We start from the raw sequence: 14,702 nt of genomic DNA on the forward strand, positions 1-14,702 counted from the left end.
AAATATTAATATTTTTTTAATAAAATAACCACCATCACGATATATTTTTTTAGATTACAAATTATTAATAGAAAGGACCCAATATGAAATGTGTCTTAAGTACAAAAGTTAGCTTTAAGCTGTTTTTAGTAAAAAACATGTATAATTTAAAGCAACTTTTTAAAGCCATTGCTATTTTTCTCTCACTATTAAGTAGAATAGTTGTGACATATTCAAGATAAAAATTCCAGGGGATAACTTAACCTATAATTTTATTATTGCTTTGAAAAAGTTAAAATTTGTTTTAACAAATTTAAGTTGTGTATCGTAAAACCCGAATTTTTTTAAAATTATTTTTATGTTAGTCAATCAAAGCATTTAGTAGAAATTTTTGATGAATTAAAATAAATATTATGCTTTTGGAATATTATCTGTTGTTGCATTGCCTGCTCAGGGAGTATTACTGTAGATATTGTAAACAATGTATAAGATGACAAGAATTTTAACTTAGCAAATTTTTAGCTACACTTTCTTTGTTAAAAAAGCAATCATTAAAGTTAGAAAGAAAAATAGTAATAGTAAGTATGCAATGAAAAAAATTGTCTCAATAAGTTGTTTTATGTTTGTTTAGTTAAAATAAAATTGTTTTTCACAGAGGCTTGGGTCAGAGCATAAAACCTAGCCCAGCCTACATAGTCGTAAAATAGCCTTTCAGATGACTGCAAATATTGTTCATGACATATGAATGAACATTTATATGAAGAACGACCTATTTTTATTATTAGGGCATGCATTTTAAAAAGTAACTATTTTAGCTAGTCAAATCTTTCTGTAAAATAATTTTTTTCTTCTTTTTTTTTTAATATTACAAAATTTTAGTCTATTCTTCAATCATTTTTTCAATGACCAAATATGAGGGGGTGTATAACCCCAATGCATAAACTGCAACTTAATTTTAGTGGATAAAAAAAATAACTGGGTCAAATACTCCCTAGGAATGCAGCAAATATTTTGAAAACTCTTTTTTTTTTTCAATAGTATACTTCAATAGTATTATACTCATCATCAAATAAATTCTTTGCTCATTTATTATAACTGAAGATTTGTAACTGAAAACTATTTTTTTTTTGTAAAAATATTATATTTCATAAAAATTAATGAAAAAATGAGACATATTAAATTGTACAATGGGCCTTCCAGATACCCTAGTAGTCATTGTGCCTGACTTTAAAACTAGTGGTTGCAGATTCGAATCGAGTGGTTGCAGATTCGCTCAAGGCATGGATATTTCTCTGTGTGATGTGTGAATGTGGCCTACCCTATGAGCGAGTATCTCTAGCAGTGTGGTGAGGGTAATGCTGTTCGCTTCTGTAACAGGTTCACAAGTACCTTCCGGATAATGTTAAATGAATAATACTTGCGGTACCTTTCGAGGAAAAGAACAAGAGTTGAGTGCTTGCCGTTAAAAAAAAGTAAATTGTACAATGGACAAAATTTATGCTCCGAAAATGAGAAAAAGCTGATTGAAAAACCTTTTCATATCTAGTTAGCTTTCTGGAGAAATTAGAACCCAGGCTGCCAAGACTCATTAAAACTAACAACGTATATGTACTAGACTGTTTCTGAAGTCGGAAAATAACTTGTATGATATCTTGGTAATCATGAACATTTATTTCTTGCAAAAGCAAGGTAGAAATAAAATGGTTTTTCAGTACCAGTTTTTTCTCTTTCCCAGTTACAAATAGCTTTGGATGGATTTATGGTACCTAAAGGGAAAGAAAAAGGAATGGATACCTTTTAGATACCTTTCTTGTAAGAAAAGATGTTTGTCTGATTTTGTTGGCAACGATTTTGGGAAAAGGTACTGAATTTAAGAAGATTTTAGTGAATGTTACATTATGTGAATTTTTTGGAGGCAAAGATGCTTGTTTCAAATTACACCAGTTAGAATTGGTACCAGTTAATGTAATTGTGGGAAAAAAGGACTATATATAAACATAAAAAAAAAGATTCTAATGATTTATCACTTAAATTGATAGTGTGGAGAAAAGAGGAAGAAATTGAGACAAGATAAAATGAAACATAACTTTATTGAGCGCGCTTCTACAATCCTGGAGAGTGGTTTGGTGCGGCAACGGCTGGGTAAACAGTTACCCTAACCTGAGACAAAGGGGAATCAACTGCAGAATGCACAAAGAATATTCTTTTATACTCTGGGATATGTTTGCATAAGTATATCACATTTTGCAAAGAAAACAAATTAATTGTATATGCAACCTCAGAAATCAAACAAGTTTATGCTCTTTTACAAAGTTGTAAAGGGTGGCAAAACTTTCTTATACAAAAGCAAGTGGCAAAACAATTAGCACCAGGACGGTCGGTTCAACCTGCTTCGTTGATCATTTTGGAGCTTTCACCTTACTCGTCTTCTTTAAAACTTTTACAGGTATTCCAACCGTGTTTGGGTTAAAGTCAGAAAAAAACATAAGTTTAAATTTGAATAGTAGTATTTTACCGGGCAGTTTTATGAGTAATTGGATGACATTTTTTATTCATGAATTTGGGATTAAAATGTGTCCCCAAAATAAAATCAGTTGATGGTATATCGTCTGATGAAATTAAGTATTAGGGCTAATTTCATGAAACTAACTGAATTTTAGATCTACAGCTGAACAGAAATGAAGCTCTTGTTACTAATATTTAAAAAATAACAAAGTATATGAAAATATACTATAGCCATTATAATATAAAGCCATTCAAGCAGGTTTAGTTATTTTTCTGTATATAGCTAAAATAATAAATCTTTAAGAAAGAAATTTAAATAGATATTTATGTTCAATTCAGGATATTTAGGTTTAGATATTTAGGCAGTCTTTATAATTTTTCTAATATTAGCTGTTAGACTGGCTTGTACACGGATATTTAGTTTCAGTTAACGGTATATTGTTAATCGATATGATTTATATTTTTTGGAAAATGTGATATAGTTTAATCCCAATTTCATAAATGCCTATTCAGTTGCTTTCAAATGTCAGCCTGTTACCCATAGAATTCTCCATACATTATCTTATTTTGAAAGGTGAATAAAAGGTTTTATTTTTATAATTCATCAGGAACTTTCCTGTCGATTCTAACTAAATCCTACCTGATTATTTTAACTTTTATTTTTGAGTTAATGAAATTAAAAATATATAAATTTTAAATACCTTTAGGTTAACAATATTATTATTAGTAATAAAACTTTTAATAATTTATTTACTATTTTTTCGTATCGGACGGAACTTGCAGCATTACTTATTCATATAATTTATTTTAATAGTTCTAAACTATACTCATATTTCTAGGTAATTAATTTTAGTTATATAGTTTATGAAGGCTTTTGATATCTCCTGAAAAGCAATCTTATTCTTATATAAAGAACAAACCTCTATAGTTACTTTTTTTTTAAAGACTTCCTTCTAATATCATACTTTACTTTTGTTGCATCTAATCTTTAATTCTTTCTATGTGCAATTACTTCGATACATGAAAGGTTTGAAAAATGCAAGTATATTCATTTTGAAATTCGCTAAATTACAAGTTTATGCTATTTGGAGCCTAAATTATGTGCATCAAGTTAATAATTTTAAATCTAATTAGTAAAAAGCAGATTAAATTATCTATCAAAGATGCATTTTCTTCCAAGCTCCCATTCAGCTCTATAAATATCACAGATATCAAGAAATTAGTAGGATATATAGTAAAGATGTTTTCATATTGAACTAAGTAATTTTGTTTCCTATAAGGTTTTCGTTTATATATTTATCTTTATAGAAATGATAAGATTCAATTATATTTGATAGCAAACAAACTTCTTGTAAATAAAGGCTGTTATTTGCAAATACAATTATTATTTCTTTTATGATCTTTTAGGAATAAATGATTTTAAGAAATACAAATATTTTTTCCTAAGAATTTCTAAAATGTTAATACTTGTATTTTTCAACTAAACTATTTCTGGAAGAACAGTATCTCATTTCGCTCCTTTTTTTCAGCAGCTCCGTTAGCAGTTGTTCCCATTTCAATTTCCAGGATTTTTCGTTAAAATAGAATAGCACTGACAGAGGCAGAAGTTAAGTCTTCAGAAAAAAATGGTCTGAAACCTGCTAGCTTATTTCCTTGGATGGAGCTACTTTTTATTTGGACGCGTAACTGATTCTATTTAAACTAATTTTGGAGACGGAAAGCTTTGAGTAACAACACTCTTGAAAACTGACTCTCCTAGATGCTACTGGTATGATGACCAAGACCCGACATTATACATATGAGCTATTTGGTTTTGTTTTCGTTTTTTCTTTAAAACCTAACCTATTTTTCTTTGTTTCGATCATTTAATTTAATTTTTTTTTTTTTTAATAAGCAGTTAGCGTTTATAGTAAGATGGCAGGTTCAACTGAGCCAAGACTGTTCGAGGAAGGGGAACAGTGAACCCTATTCTGGCGAATGATCAATTAAGCTACACCGAAATTTCTAATATTTAGCAATCTATCTTCTACTTATGTATAAGATTAATGATCCGTTTTTAAGTTTAGAGCTAATGCTACTGAACGTTACTATTATATTTGATAATGCGACCAGGGCTTGAAATCTCTTCAATAAGTATTCACTTAAAAACGACTCTAAAATTTTGAGCTGGATATTTAGAGTAACAATGTGCGTCTCTAAAAAAGTATGGATTTAGCGAGTTGGCGAATGGAACTTGCGAAGAAAAGTTCTAGTTCTATCTCCTAATTTTGATTAAAACTGTGTAAATAGAAATTTTGCTGTTTTACAGGCGATTCTATTATAGCTAAATAGATCTAGCGAATTCTAGAAATTTTTCTAAGCAATAAAAGGTTTTTAATCTTTCAAGCCCTGCTCTTTATAAATTCAACTACAGCTTTGATGATTTTTATTTTATCTCTTGAAATGATTATGGTTGTAGTATATGAATTAGGTTTAGTCTAAACCGTCATCGGCAGTACTCTACATTATCTAGCATTCCTTAGGCACTAGGTCTCTTGAAGTCTATCCATAGCCAACCATCTTATAGTTTAACATACTTCCATTAGCAACCATTCAACCACTCTCCTGCTTTAACGAGATTAGAACTAGAATAAGAGCACTTGTGAAAACTTGCCCATGACAAAATGCACGGGCAAGTTTCAGATTCCCGTTGCCATACTGTGGAATAATTTTAAACCTTTGAAAGGAAATTTAACATAGAATTTCTGTAAATTTATGTCATAAATTGATAACAATCACAGTGTGACAACAGGTGGCGTATCATTATTATTTTTTTACTTTATTTCTACGCCTTTCGTAAGTTAAAGCGAACGCATTGTTTTTTATGTGTTAATATAATATTTTGTATGAGCATAAAAGACAATAAGTTCGTTTTAAAGAGATCCCCTAAAATGCCTTTTTTAATTATGACATTTAGGTCTAACGTTAAAGCATTAAGCACATCATCCGGTTATAGTTACATTAAGGTTTCGTAGTAAATTATATAATAACTCTCTTAAAATTAGTTTTATTATTGTTAAATAATTCATTTTAAACAAGCGAGCTGAATTTGTCTATGGTATAACACTATCACAGTAAAGCAGACAATTTTTTTTTAATAATTGATACATTAATGCTCAGCTCTTATATTTTTTAAAGCAACATTTTTTATCTTAATATTAAATGTCAATGTAAAATCGCCAATGAAAAATTATAAAAAATACCCTGTGCGAAAAGCTAGAAAATAACAATAATAATATAAATTTATTATTAACCCAACTCTTGATATGTACTTAATAATAAAAATTGAAAGAAATTTTTGCTTGATAGTAATTTCTATCAAAAAAAAAATCTTGTGGACCCATGATGCATTTTTCTTACTGTTCCTAAAAAGCGGCGTATAAAAAGGGTTGATATTGTATAATAAATAATACTAATGTAAGGAATCTACTAATTCTGTAAAGTTTTAGTTTTTGTCTTGAATCGTAAGTCTTGGAAAAACATTTCATGTCAACAAGTTCTCGTGAGCTTATACACTTTTTAGTATTAACCCTAAAAAAGGAACACAAGACATTAATGGGTTAATATTTCATGAAAATAAAGTCTACCTTATTTTAGCCTCTGTCTTGAACCATAACCGGATTTTTAATAAAGTTTTTAAAAATTAGAAAATGTTGTAAAAGATATTAGATTAGACATCGTTAAAGATGTATAAAAAGATTTGAAGGAAATATTGCTTTTGTGAAGTGGATGATTAAAAAGGGTGGTAAAGTATTAATCAGCCAAGTGTTGAAACGCAGCTATTGTTTTCAAAATACAGGACTTAGCTTAGTTTGAAGAAGAAATTTTAGGTGATCTCTCAATTGGTAAAGTATATATATATATTTATATTTAAATAGTCTATTTAAATAGCTCCTTAATTTGCCTTTTCCAGGCAAAATGAGTTTACTTTGTTTCAGTTCTTGCTTCTTCGACTAGTTTCACTGGAATCTTGAAGTGAAATAAATTCACTGCATCCATTTGTGATTCATTTTTGGAATTGGTTGATTTGTGCTAGTTAAGTTCGACGTCACAGTTTTGTGGAGATATACAGCTCTGTACGAATCACTCACTTGAAGACACTCTTGAGGTTTTAAGGTCCTATGTACAAAAGCACGTCATGAAAGGATGACGACATTTGCGTTTGGTTTTCGTTTATAGCAATATTTTTACGAACATCAATCGATGAAACGATTGCGAAGTACTTGCTTTGCACGTTCGTTTAATGGAATTTTTCATTATAATAGAATTTTCCGATTCAAACTATGTTAATTTCATGTGCTATTTGATTTTAACTATTCTTTTGGAACTCTGGTAAGCTTTGTTTGGTTGTTGACTAACGAAAAGCAAACGCAAATGCTATATGAAATGTTAGGACATGGATCATAACTACTCAGTAGTAACAATAGAAGCCATTTCGCTTTGTATTCCGGCGTTGTTTTTTTCGCGTCTGTAGAAAAAATAAGTTAATGAAATTAAACATGTGAGATGAATGGATATTTGTGATAAAAAGCATCTGCTTGAATGTCTTTCTGTACACAGTGGAGCCAAGAATTGTCAGAGAGTCCATTGGCACATAGGTCACTGGTTTAATGATAAGGAAAAAGAAGTCATCACTTTGATCAGTTGTATATTCAGGAAAGATTTGTTCTCAGATGTGAAACCAGAATTGGCTTCTTTTCTGAAATCTGTGACATCAGTTAAGAAAAATACAACACATCATTTTTAAAGTAAAATAAATGCACCAATCAATGACGTAAAATAAATACATCCTATAAACCATTTTCAAAGTAAAAACACTGAACAATTATCAAATAATATACGTTTTATATTTTTTCAAAATGCAACTATCTGATTTAAAAACAGTTTCCTTAGAACATTAATGCCTCACTACAACTATTGCACTAATGAAAAAAGTGGTAGTACATAGCGAATGCTCCAAAATTCGATCGACAAATTCAGTGGAATGGTAAATAGCATCAAGTGAATAAAAACTTATCATAGAATAACCGCAAACCACATTTGGAGGGTGAAATTCGCATAAATATAGAGCAGACGAAAGGTAGTGGTAAATTAAGGTTTGTCCTGCCTAAATTAGGCGCTTGTGTTTAATTGGCTTTAAAGCGTTCGCCGGTTTTTAATCCGTTTGATATTTTTCTATGAGATTACCTTAAACACCCCTGACATTTTCGAGAGTGTCAGGGAATCGTTTTCGCATCGTTGTAGACTGGAATGATGTCTATGAACGTCACTTCTAATAATTCATATAATAATTAAATAAATCTCTTAGTAGTCAGCAATTTTGTAGTTTGTCTAAACCTGCATGGAGTTTTCGGGCTTTTCATCATCTCAAAGTAGTTTTCGACTTTATATTCTATGTTAAGTTTTCATCTTGATGCTTTTTATCCCGCCTTCGAATTTGTTGGTGAAATTTTGGAACACCCTGTTCATGTTTATAGCCAAGAGGATATTTTTTCCTCTCTTACATAGGGCACTGTGATTTGTCTTTAAATTCAAAAAATATTCATATTGTGGAAGACTAAACTATCTTGTTTTTGAAAAAAAGAAAGAAAAAAAAGACTCCAGTAACGGAAGATTTCTTTTTTGAAAAAAAAAAAAGAACAAATACAAGATGAAACATATTCCTAAGAATTGTATCATTCACATCGTCATAACGATTAGAATAAAATTTCACAAACACTTTAACATATTATTAAAACAACGTTTTTCACACTCTTAGGCTTTCCATCTCGTTTAATTTGATTAAAAATTTTTCATGAAATATAATTTTATCGAAGGTTTCGTTGCCGTAGTTGAACCACAATTTCTTTTATTATTTGGAGACTTATTTTAATAATATGAAAATTTTACTAATCAGGTCTTACGCGCAATAATACACTTGCTATTAAAGAGGTAAATAAATAAATTATCGAGCTCCGAATCTTAATGTAACAAAATGTAAGCTTGAATGCTCATGGTCTAGTTTTGCTACTAGTATAAGGGTACTGCATCTTAAAACTTACCTTACTATGATCTAATTTTATCTTACAATCGTTTTAATCTCATGAATCGACTAAATTTTTTTAAAAATTAATAGAGATCTAAGCTGAACTATATTATTATCCTCCTAAACTTAAATCCTTTATACTGTGGTTAAATTTTAACGGGAACATTGTATTAAAGGTTGTAGCAAATTTGAATCGTATTTTAGTTCAAGGTACTGATGTTATGCTTCAACGTTGAACCAATTTTTAAAGAATATAGCTTATTCCAGTAAAATTTGTCATAGATATTGTATCTATTCCCGCTAAAGTGGTGAAGTCCAGTTATTCTATGGATTATCTAGTTAATGATGAGATTAACTAAGGATCAAAAAATTGCTTATTCTCTCAGATTACCTAGGTAACTTTCAAACTACCTAGGTAAACTGCACATTACTTACCTTGCACTCATTAAAGTGAAAATAAGATCTTCTCTGGAACAACAGTAAGGTTTCTGAACGCTTAAATTAACATAATGTTACTTATTTACGCTAGCTAAAACCTCAAGCTACTGTAATCAACACGTTAGTTGATAGAGTCAATCATCAATCCGTTTAAAAACTATAATGCGAAGAGTCAAACGGTTTAAAATATTATTAACATATTTTTTATTTATTTTTCAATATCTAAAGAATCAAGTCAATGTAATCAATCAATCAACTAATCAGTTGATTGTTTGATGAGAAAACAAACTTTTGAACTTAACCCCTTCCTCCTCACTCCCGTGAAAATGACTGGGTGAGGTTTCGCCCTCTATTTCTCGCTCCCGTGAAATTTCTGGGCTGGAGTGTTCACTTGTAACGCGTCAACAAGAATAAAACTAATTAATTACTTTTGCCCGGAAAACATTTTATTTCCCATTTTACACACCAGATGGCAGTACCAGGATAATTTTAAGGTAATTGTAGATAGTTATTTTATTTTAAACTAAAAGTCAGCACTAATCAAATACGTGTATTTGGCAAAATAGGCACTTTTATGACCGTGTTCTTGCAAATTTACCGATCGTTAAAGGGTTAAACTACACGGAAATCGTTAATATTACGTAGGTAAATTATGGAGAGCTCATGATTCCGTATTTAGACTCACTACACTAGTTAATCTTCAGATGAGCTCGGTAATATTCATATTAACGGCTTTTGTGCTTAAGAGGACGCCATACCACTGGAGAAACTTTTCGTCGCAAATTCTCTTTCACTTCCTTTACTAATTTAAAAGAAAGAAAAGTGAGTTCGGCCAAACCATAAAGTTTCAAATACTGCAAAGAATTTTTCAAATATCAAAAGGAAAATAAATTATGAGGAAATAACTCAGGATTACGCAAGGGAGAAATTCTCTTCAAATAATTAGTTTGCATTATAGGGTAAACTAACCAGTGAAGGAACACTTAAGCTTCGCTTGCCTTTTAAAAAATCTTATTAATTTCAAAATTCGTAATTTTAGTTAAATGACAATGTCAACATATTTATTACTAATTGCAAATTATATAAAAAAAAAATTGTCGAGAACTTACATAATATAGTTTTAAAGTTTTGGAGGTTCAAATAACAAGTAGTAAGAAGACCCAGTGAAGGAACAGCTTTTACCAGTGAATGAACACCCAGTAAAGGAACACTAAATTTTGGTTATTTTTTAATGCTCTTTTTGAATTTATAAGCCATACAAATATTTAAAAACAAGCCTATTCTTGAAATTATAACATATAAATACTTGGAAAATGTTAACTTTTTTTTTGTAATCATGAATTGAAAATTAAAGTGTCAACATATTAATACATACTGTTCATTTACTGGGAAATCTATGGCCAGTAAAGAAACATGCCTGTTCCCTCACTGGTTAGTAGTAGTTTTTCGTATTTTTAACATACTTTTGATGCGGAACATCACTAAAGGTACAAGGAAATTAAAGTTTATCTTTTATTTTCATTGACTTAGAAAAAAATCAAGTAAAGTAACACTTGTTCCTTCACTGGTTTTTCATCGTTTGGTGATCCAGTGAATAAACACCCCCTTATCTCAGTACTTTATTATGCTATGATGCTTTAAAAAAAAAATAAAACGTAACTTCAATAACTATATTTTGAATTCTCTTTTTCACAGTGAGAGAAATAAAACTATTACATGCAATTAATACCACTTCAAACATATAAAAGCAAACACTCATCTTATAATTTCTTCAAAGAAACAATGTGTTTCAGAGATAATAACAAATTCAAAATTTTTTCCAGAGAAGACTATTTGATCAGGTAATCCAAAACATTGCTAGATGACTTCCTATTGTTTGGCAGTAAGCTATTGTTACCAATCAATCGAAAGAAAAACTTTCAAATTCTTATTTTTAATCAATATATATGAAATGTTCTTTCACTGGGTAGTGTTCCTTCACTGGTTGGTTTACCCTATTTTGAAATTTTTTTTCCCCTGTGGGAAATATTTTTTACCTGAACTCACAATTTTCTTTTTTTTAAATTAATAACAGAGGTGAAGGAGAATTTGCTATAAAAAGTTTCTCCCGTAATAAAGCGTCCTCTCAAGCTGTAACATATCTGCTGTCAGTGAAACTACTTAAGAATACGAATAACTCCTTATTTTCAACACCATCCGTGTTCTCTATATAAGTTTTCTTGAAATATATACGTATTATTTTGTCCGTAAAAATGCAAAAAAGGTGTAGAAATATTTAAAACGTGTATGAAATACACAACTGTTCAAATTTTAGTAGCCTAACTTTTCCTGTCTGTAAAGTCCATGTGTGGTTTATAAATAAATCATCGAAGAAACTCTTCGCCATTATTATTTTGCAGCTAAAACACGAGAAAAAGAATTCATTTTGGACCATTTTGACACATTTTTGAGTTCTGAAATGGATACGATTTGATTCTCACGGGACCGATTCTTCTATTTATAGCATCAGAAAACAGATGTGGTTGATCGGTACGTTTATCCTTTATGGATGATTTTCTCTGTATTTTAATGTCTTTTTTTTCGTTGCTCGTTTTTCTGATTGTCAAATACTTGGAATGTATGACTAGCTATCAGTTTTGTTTCCGATTTTGTATTCCGGTGAGCGAAAAATGCCAGGGATAAAACTTCTAGCTAAATCATCTTTTTTCTTCTTTTAGAATTTGCTGATGTATCTTCATACCTTTATTTTTACGAATATAATAAATATCCATGACTATTTGTTGTTGTTAATATTGCACTTCTTTTTATGACTCTGTAATATTAATAATTTTTTTTTCTTCTCAACAACAAAATCGCAATCATTTTCAGATTGTCTGCGAATGCATAAATTAAATTTTCGTCAAAGAAACTCTGCTCTGTATGGGGTATAGAAGTATTGCTATTGGGGTAAAAAAATATTTTTCTAAGTGTTCTAATTACATCCATCGATCAGTTTTGAAAAAAAATTAGCTATATGACAAAAGTTCGATGACACTTAAGCTAGCTAAATAGTAAAAATCCTTGGAATAACTATGTATTGTAAATTTTAAACAGCTTTAAATGTAAAGAGTAAGATCAATATAAGCAGTACAAAAGAGTACTTGGAATCAGGAAATTACTCTGGGAAACGAATTTTTTGTAGCATTTATACAAATACTTAACCTTGCATAATTCGGGTGTGGGGATTTTAACACTAGGTTTACGGACATTTCTTAAATACCTATCTCTACGAACACACGTCAATTTGACACATGAACCAATACATCACTAGGTTTACGGACGTTTCTTATATACCTATCTCTACCAACACACGTCAATTTGACACATGAACCAATACATCACTAGGTTTACTGACGTTTCTTATATACCTATCTCTATGAAGACGACAGATCTGGTGATGACATCATCAAAATCATAAATGATTCTACAACGCTACCAATTGTGAAGAAGGTTTTCAAGACAAAGAATTTTGTCGAAATTAAGCTTCACGATCATGAGGCAAAGACTAAATTAACAATTAGCATCAAAAATAAGCTCGAATTCCACGACAAAGAACAACGCCTTACCTCACTTATAATTCTGAATGCACCAGCTCTCTTTGATGGCAACAGTATATCCAACATCCTCCAGCATTTCAGTGAATCATCATTTGACAATAATACCATCACCTACACAAAGTCAATACCTCACAAAAAACATGTTGACAAGAAACATCTCATTGTCAATGTATCGCATAAACTTGCTCAACAACTCCTGAGGACAAAACACATCTACATAGGCCTGAACAGATGCATTGTCAAAAAAAGAATTCTACTTCGACGCTGCTCATGGTGTCAAGGTCTTGATCATTCCACCCACTCTCGCACTCAAGAATTCGCCACTTGCTCTAACTGCGGAGGCGACCATCACACAAATGAATGTCACTCCGGCGAAAAATATTGCATCAACTGTTGGCACACCAATACCTTTTTTGGAACCAGCCATAATCCTTATCATCAAGCCTCAGACATCACTTGCCCTGCGCATCGCCAGGCCCTTCTTGAATTACGATCTCGTTCTAATGATTATTAAATGTTACCACCTTCTAGCTATAACTTCTCTGCCACTTCTCAATCTATTCACTTATGTCTCTTGAATATACCTATCGCAAGAGAAACTTTATAAACTTTTTCCTCATTGCAGACGTTTTGTAGCTGACTCTTATTTTTTATTTATTTAATATTTTCTTTCAAAATTCTTGCTATCCAGCCTCCTTGAGAGCCTTACACTTTCGACAGCTGTCAAAATAATCTACTTATGTTTTCCAGTTACTAATCTACATTTACTTTCTTGTACTTAACAAGTGTATCAAAATTCTTATGCGTATCTCGATGTCACAATGCTCTGCATTTATTCTTTCAAAATTCTAAAATATGCATTTGTTTGAGGCATTTCACTATGCCTTTGCATTTAATGTTGTAATTTTAAAGAATGTAATTTTAATCGGCAAAATATGAACGCAATCGATTGAATAGTTCCTGAGAAATTGAACTTTAAAGAAGCAGTATTTTTAAAATTCAATTTCTTAAGAATTATTCAATCTATTTCGTTCAAATTTTGTATTTCGTCATGAAAATTACATCCTTTAAAATGATGTAAAGAATTTTATATCTAGCAATTCAAAACTTTTTCGACTATTATTAAATAAAATAATAAATATTTACTAAAAGTTATATTTTGTATGAAATTATCTTTGAATAAACGAATTTTATAATTGTGTGCAAACATTTTTCTACACACTTAAAAAATTCTAGAGATATGGCGAAATACGTAAAACTTAAAATTAACATTAAGGGGTTCAAACTTTGGATCCTGTTCAAACTCTGGGGACCATACTGTCCAGATTGCGGCTACTCTTTATTATTTTGGGGGGCAGAAAAGGTATGTTTATTCAGAAAAAGTACGTGTTTGTGTCTGATTTCGTAATTTAAAATTTCATCCGCACTAATAAATTAACATATTTGCGGTCACCCCTTCAAACCTTTAAGGTTGAGTGAAGATCCGATCATTAGATCAAAAATTATTCAGGGTGATCCGTTTTTTTACTTTATTTTGAGCACCGTACTTCATTTATTATTTTTTTTTAAAGTTTTATAATGTACTTTTAATCTAAATATTTAACAATTCAAAAAATTTTAAATTGTATCTAACGAAAGTTTTATAAAACACAAACAACGTGAATAAAACACAATGGACGTTAGTTTGTGTTCCATAGACAAATAGCTTCCTTAGTGAAACTATAGTAAGTCCATTTCTGTCTCTTTATTTGTGCTTTATTTAAGTTGATTTTGCCTCATTCTACGTAGAACAAAGTATACCCTATCCTCTTTTGGAACTTACGTGTTATTTAAAATTTATCCTTACTCAAAAAATTTAGCTACTCTAATTTTCTAATAGAACTAAAACCGATAATTACTTTTAGATACAATGTTGTTTTCGTCTTTCAGAGATCAAAATTCGAGTTACATTTAAAATTTTTAACAAGTCTATGGTTTAGTTCGAATAAGAGATTAAGTGATGATAATTCCGGGGTCAGTCGATCAGCTTATCCTCTTAAGCGACCTTCACCTCTTTTTTTTCTTCATTCAATCGATTCCACAAGGACTCTCGTCCGCCATCATCAAAACAAACCAAACTA

At 30.4% G+C, this 14,702-nt stretch overlaps 1 protein-coding gene across 2 annotated transcripts in view; it reads right to left on the reverse strand.

Annotated features, from left to right (window-relative positions):
* Positions 1-6,582: 6,582 nt before the first annotated feature.
* LOC107445685 (potassium voltage-gated channel protein Shaker) overlaps positions 6,583-14,702 on the reverse strand; it is a 251,557-nt gene continuing 243,437 nt past the window's right edge. For both annotated transcript variants that reach the window (XR_015434608.1, XR_015434607.1), the window contains exon 3: positions 6,583-7,229. The gene's annotated coding sequence lies outside the window, so the exon portion shown is untranslated. The remainder of the gene's footprint in view (positions 7,230-14,702) is intronic.

The sequence above is a fragment of the Parasteatoda tepidariorum genome, chromosome 6, assembly GCF_982258835.1.
Source record: "Parasteatoda tepidariorum strain Cologne lab strain chromosome 6, Ptep-v5.0, whole genome shotgun sequence".
NCBI lineage: Eukaryota > Metazoa > Arthropoda > Arachnida > Araneae > Theridiidae > Parasteatoda > Parasteatoda tepidariorum.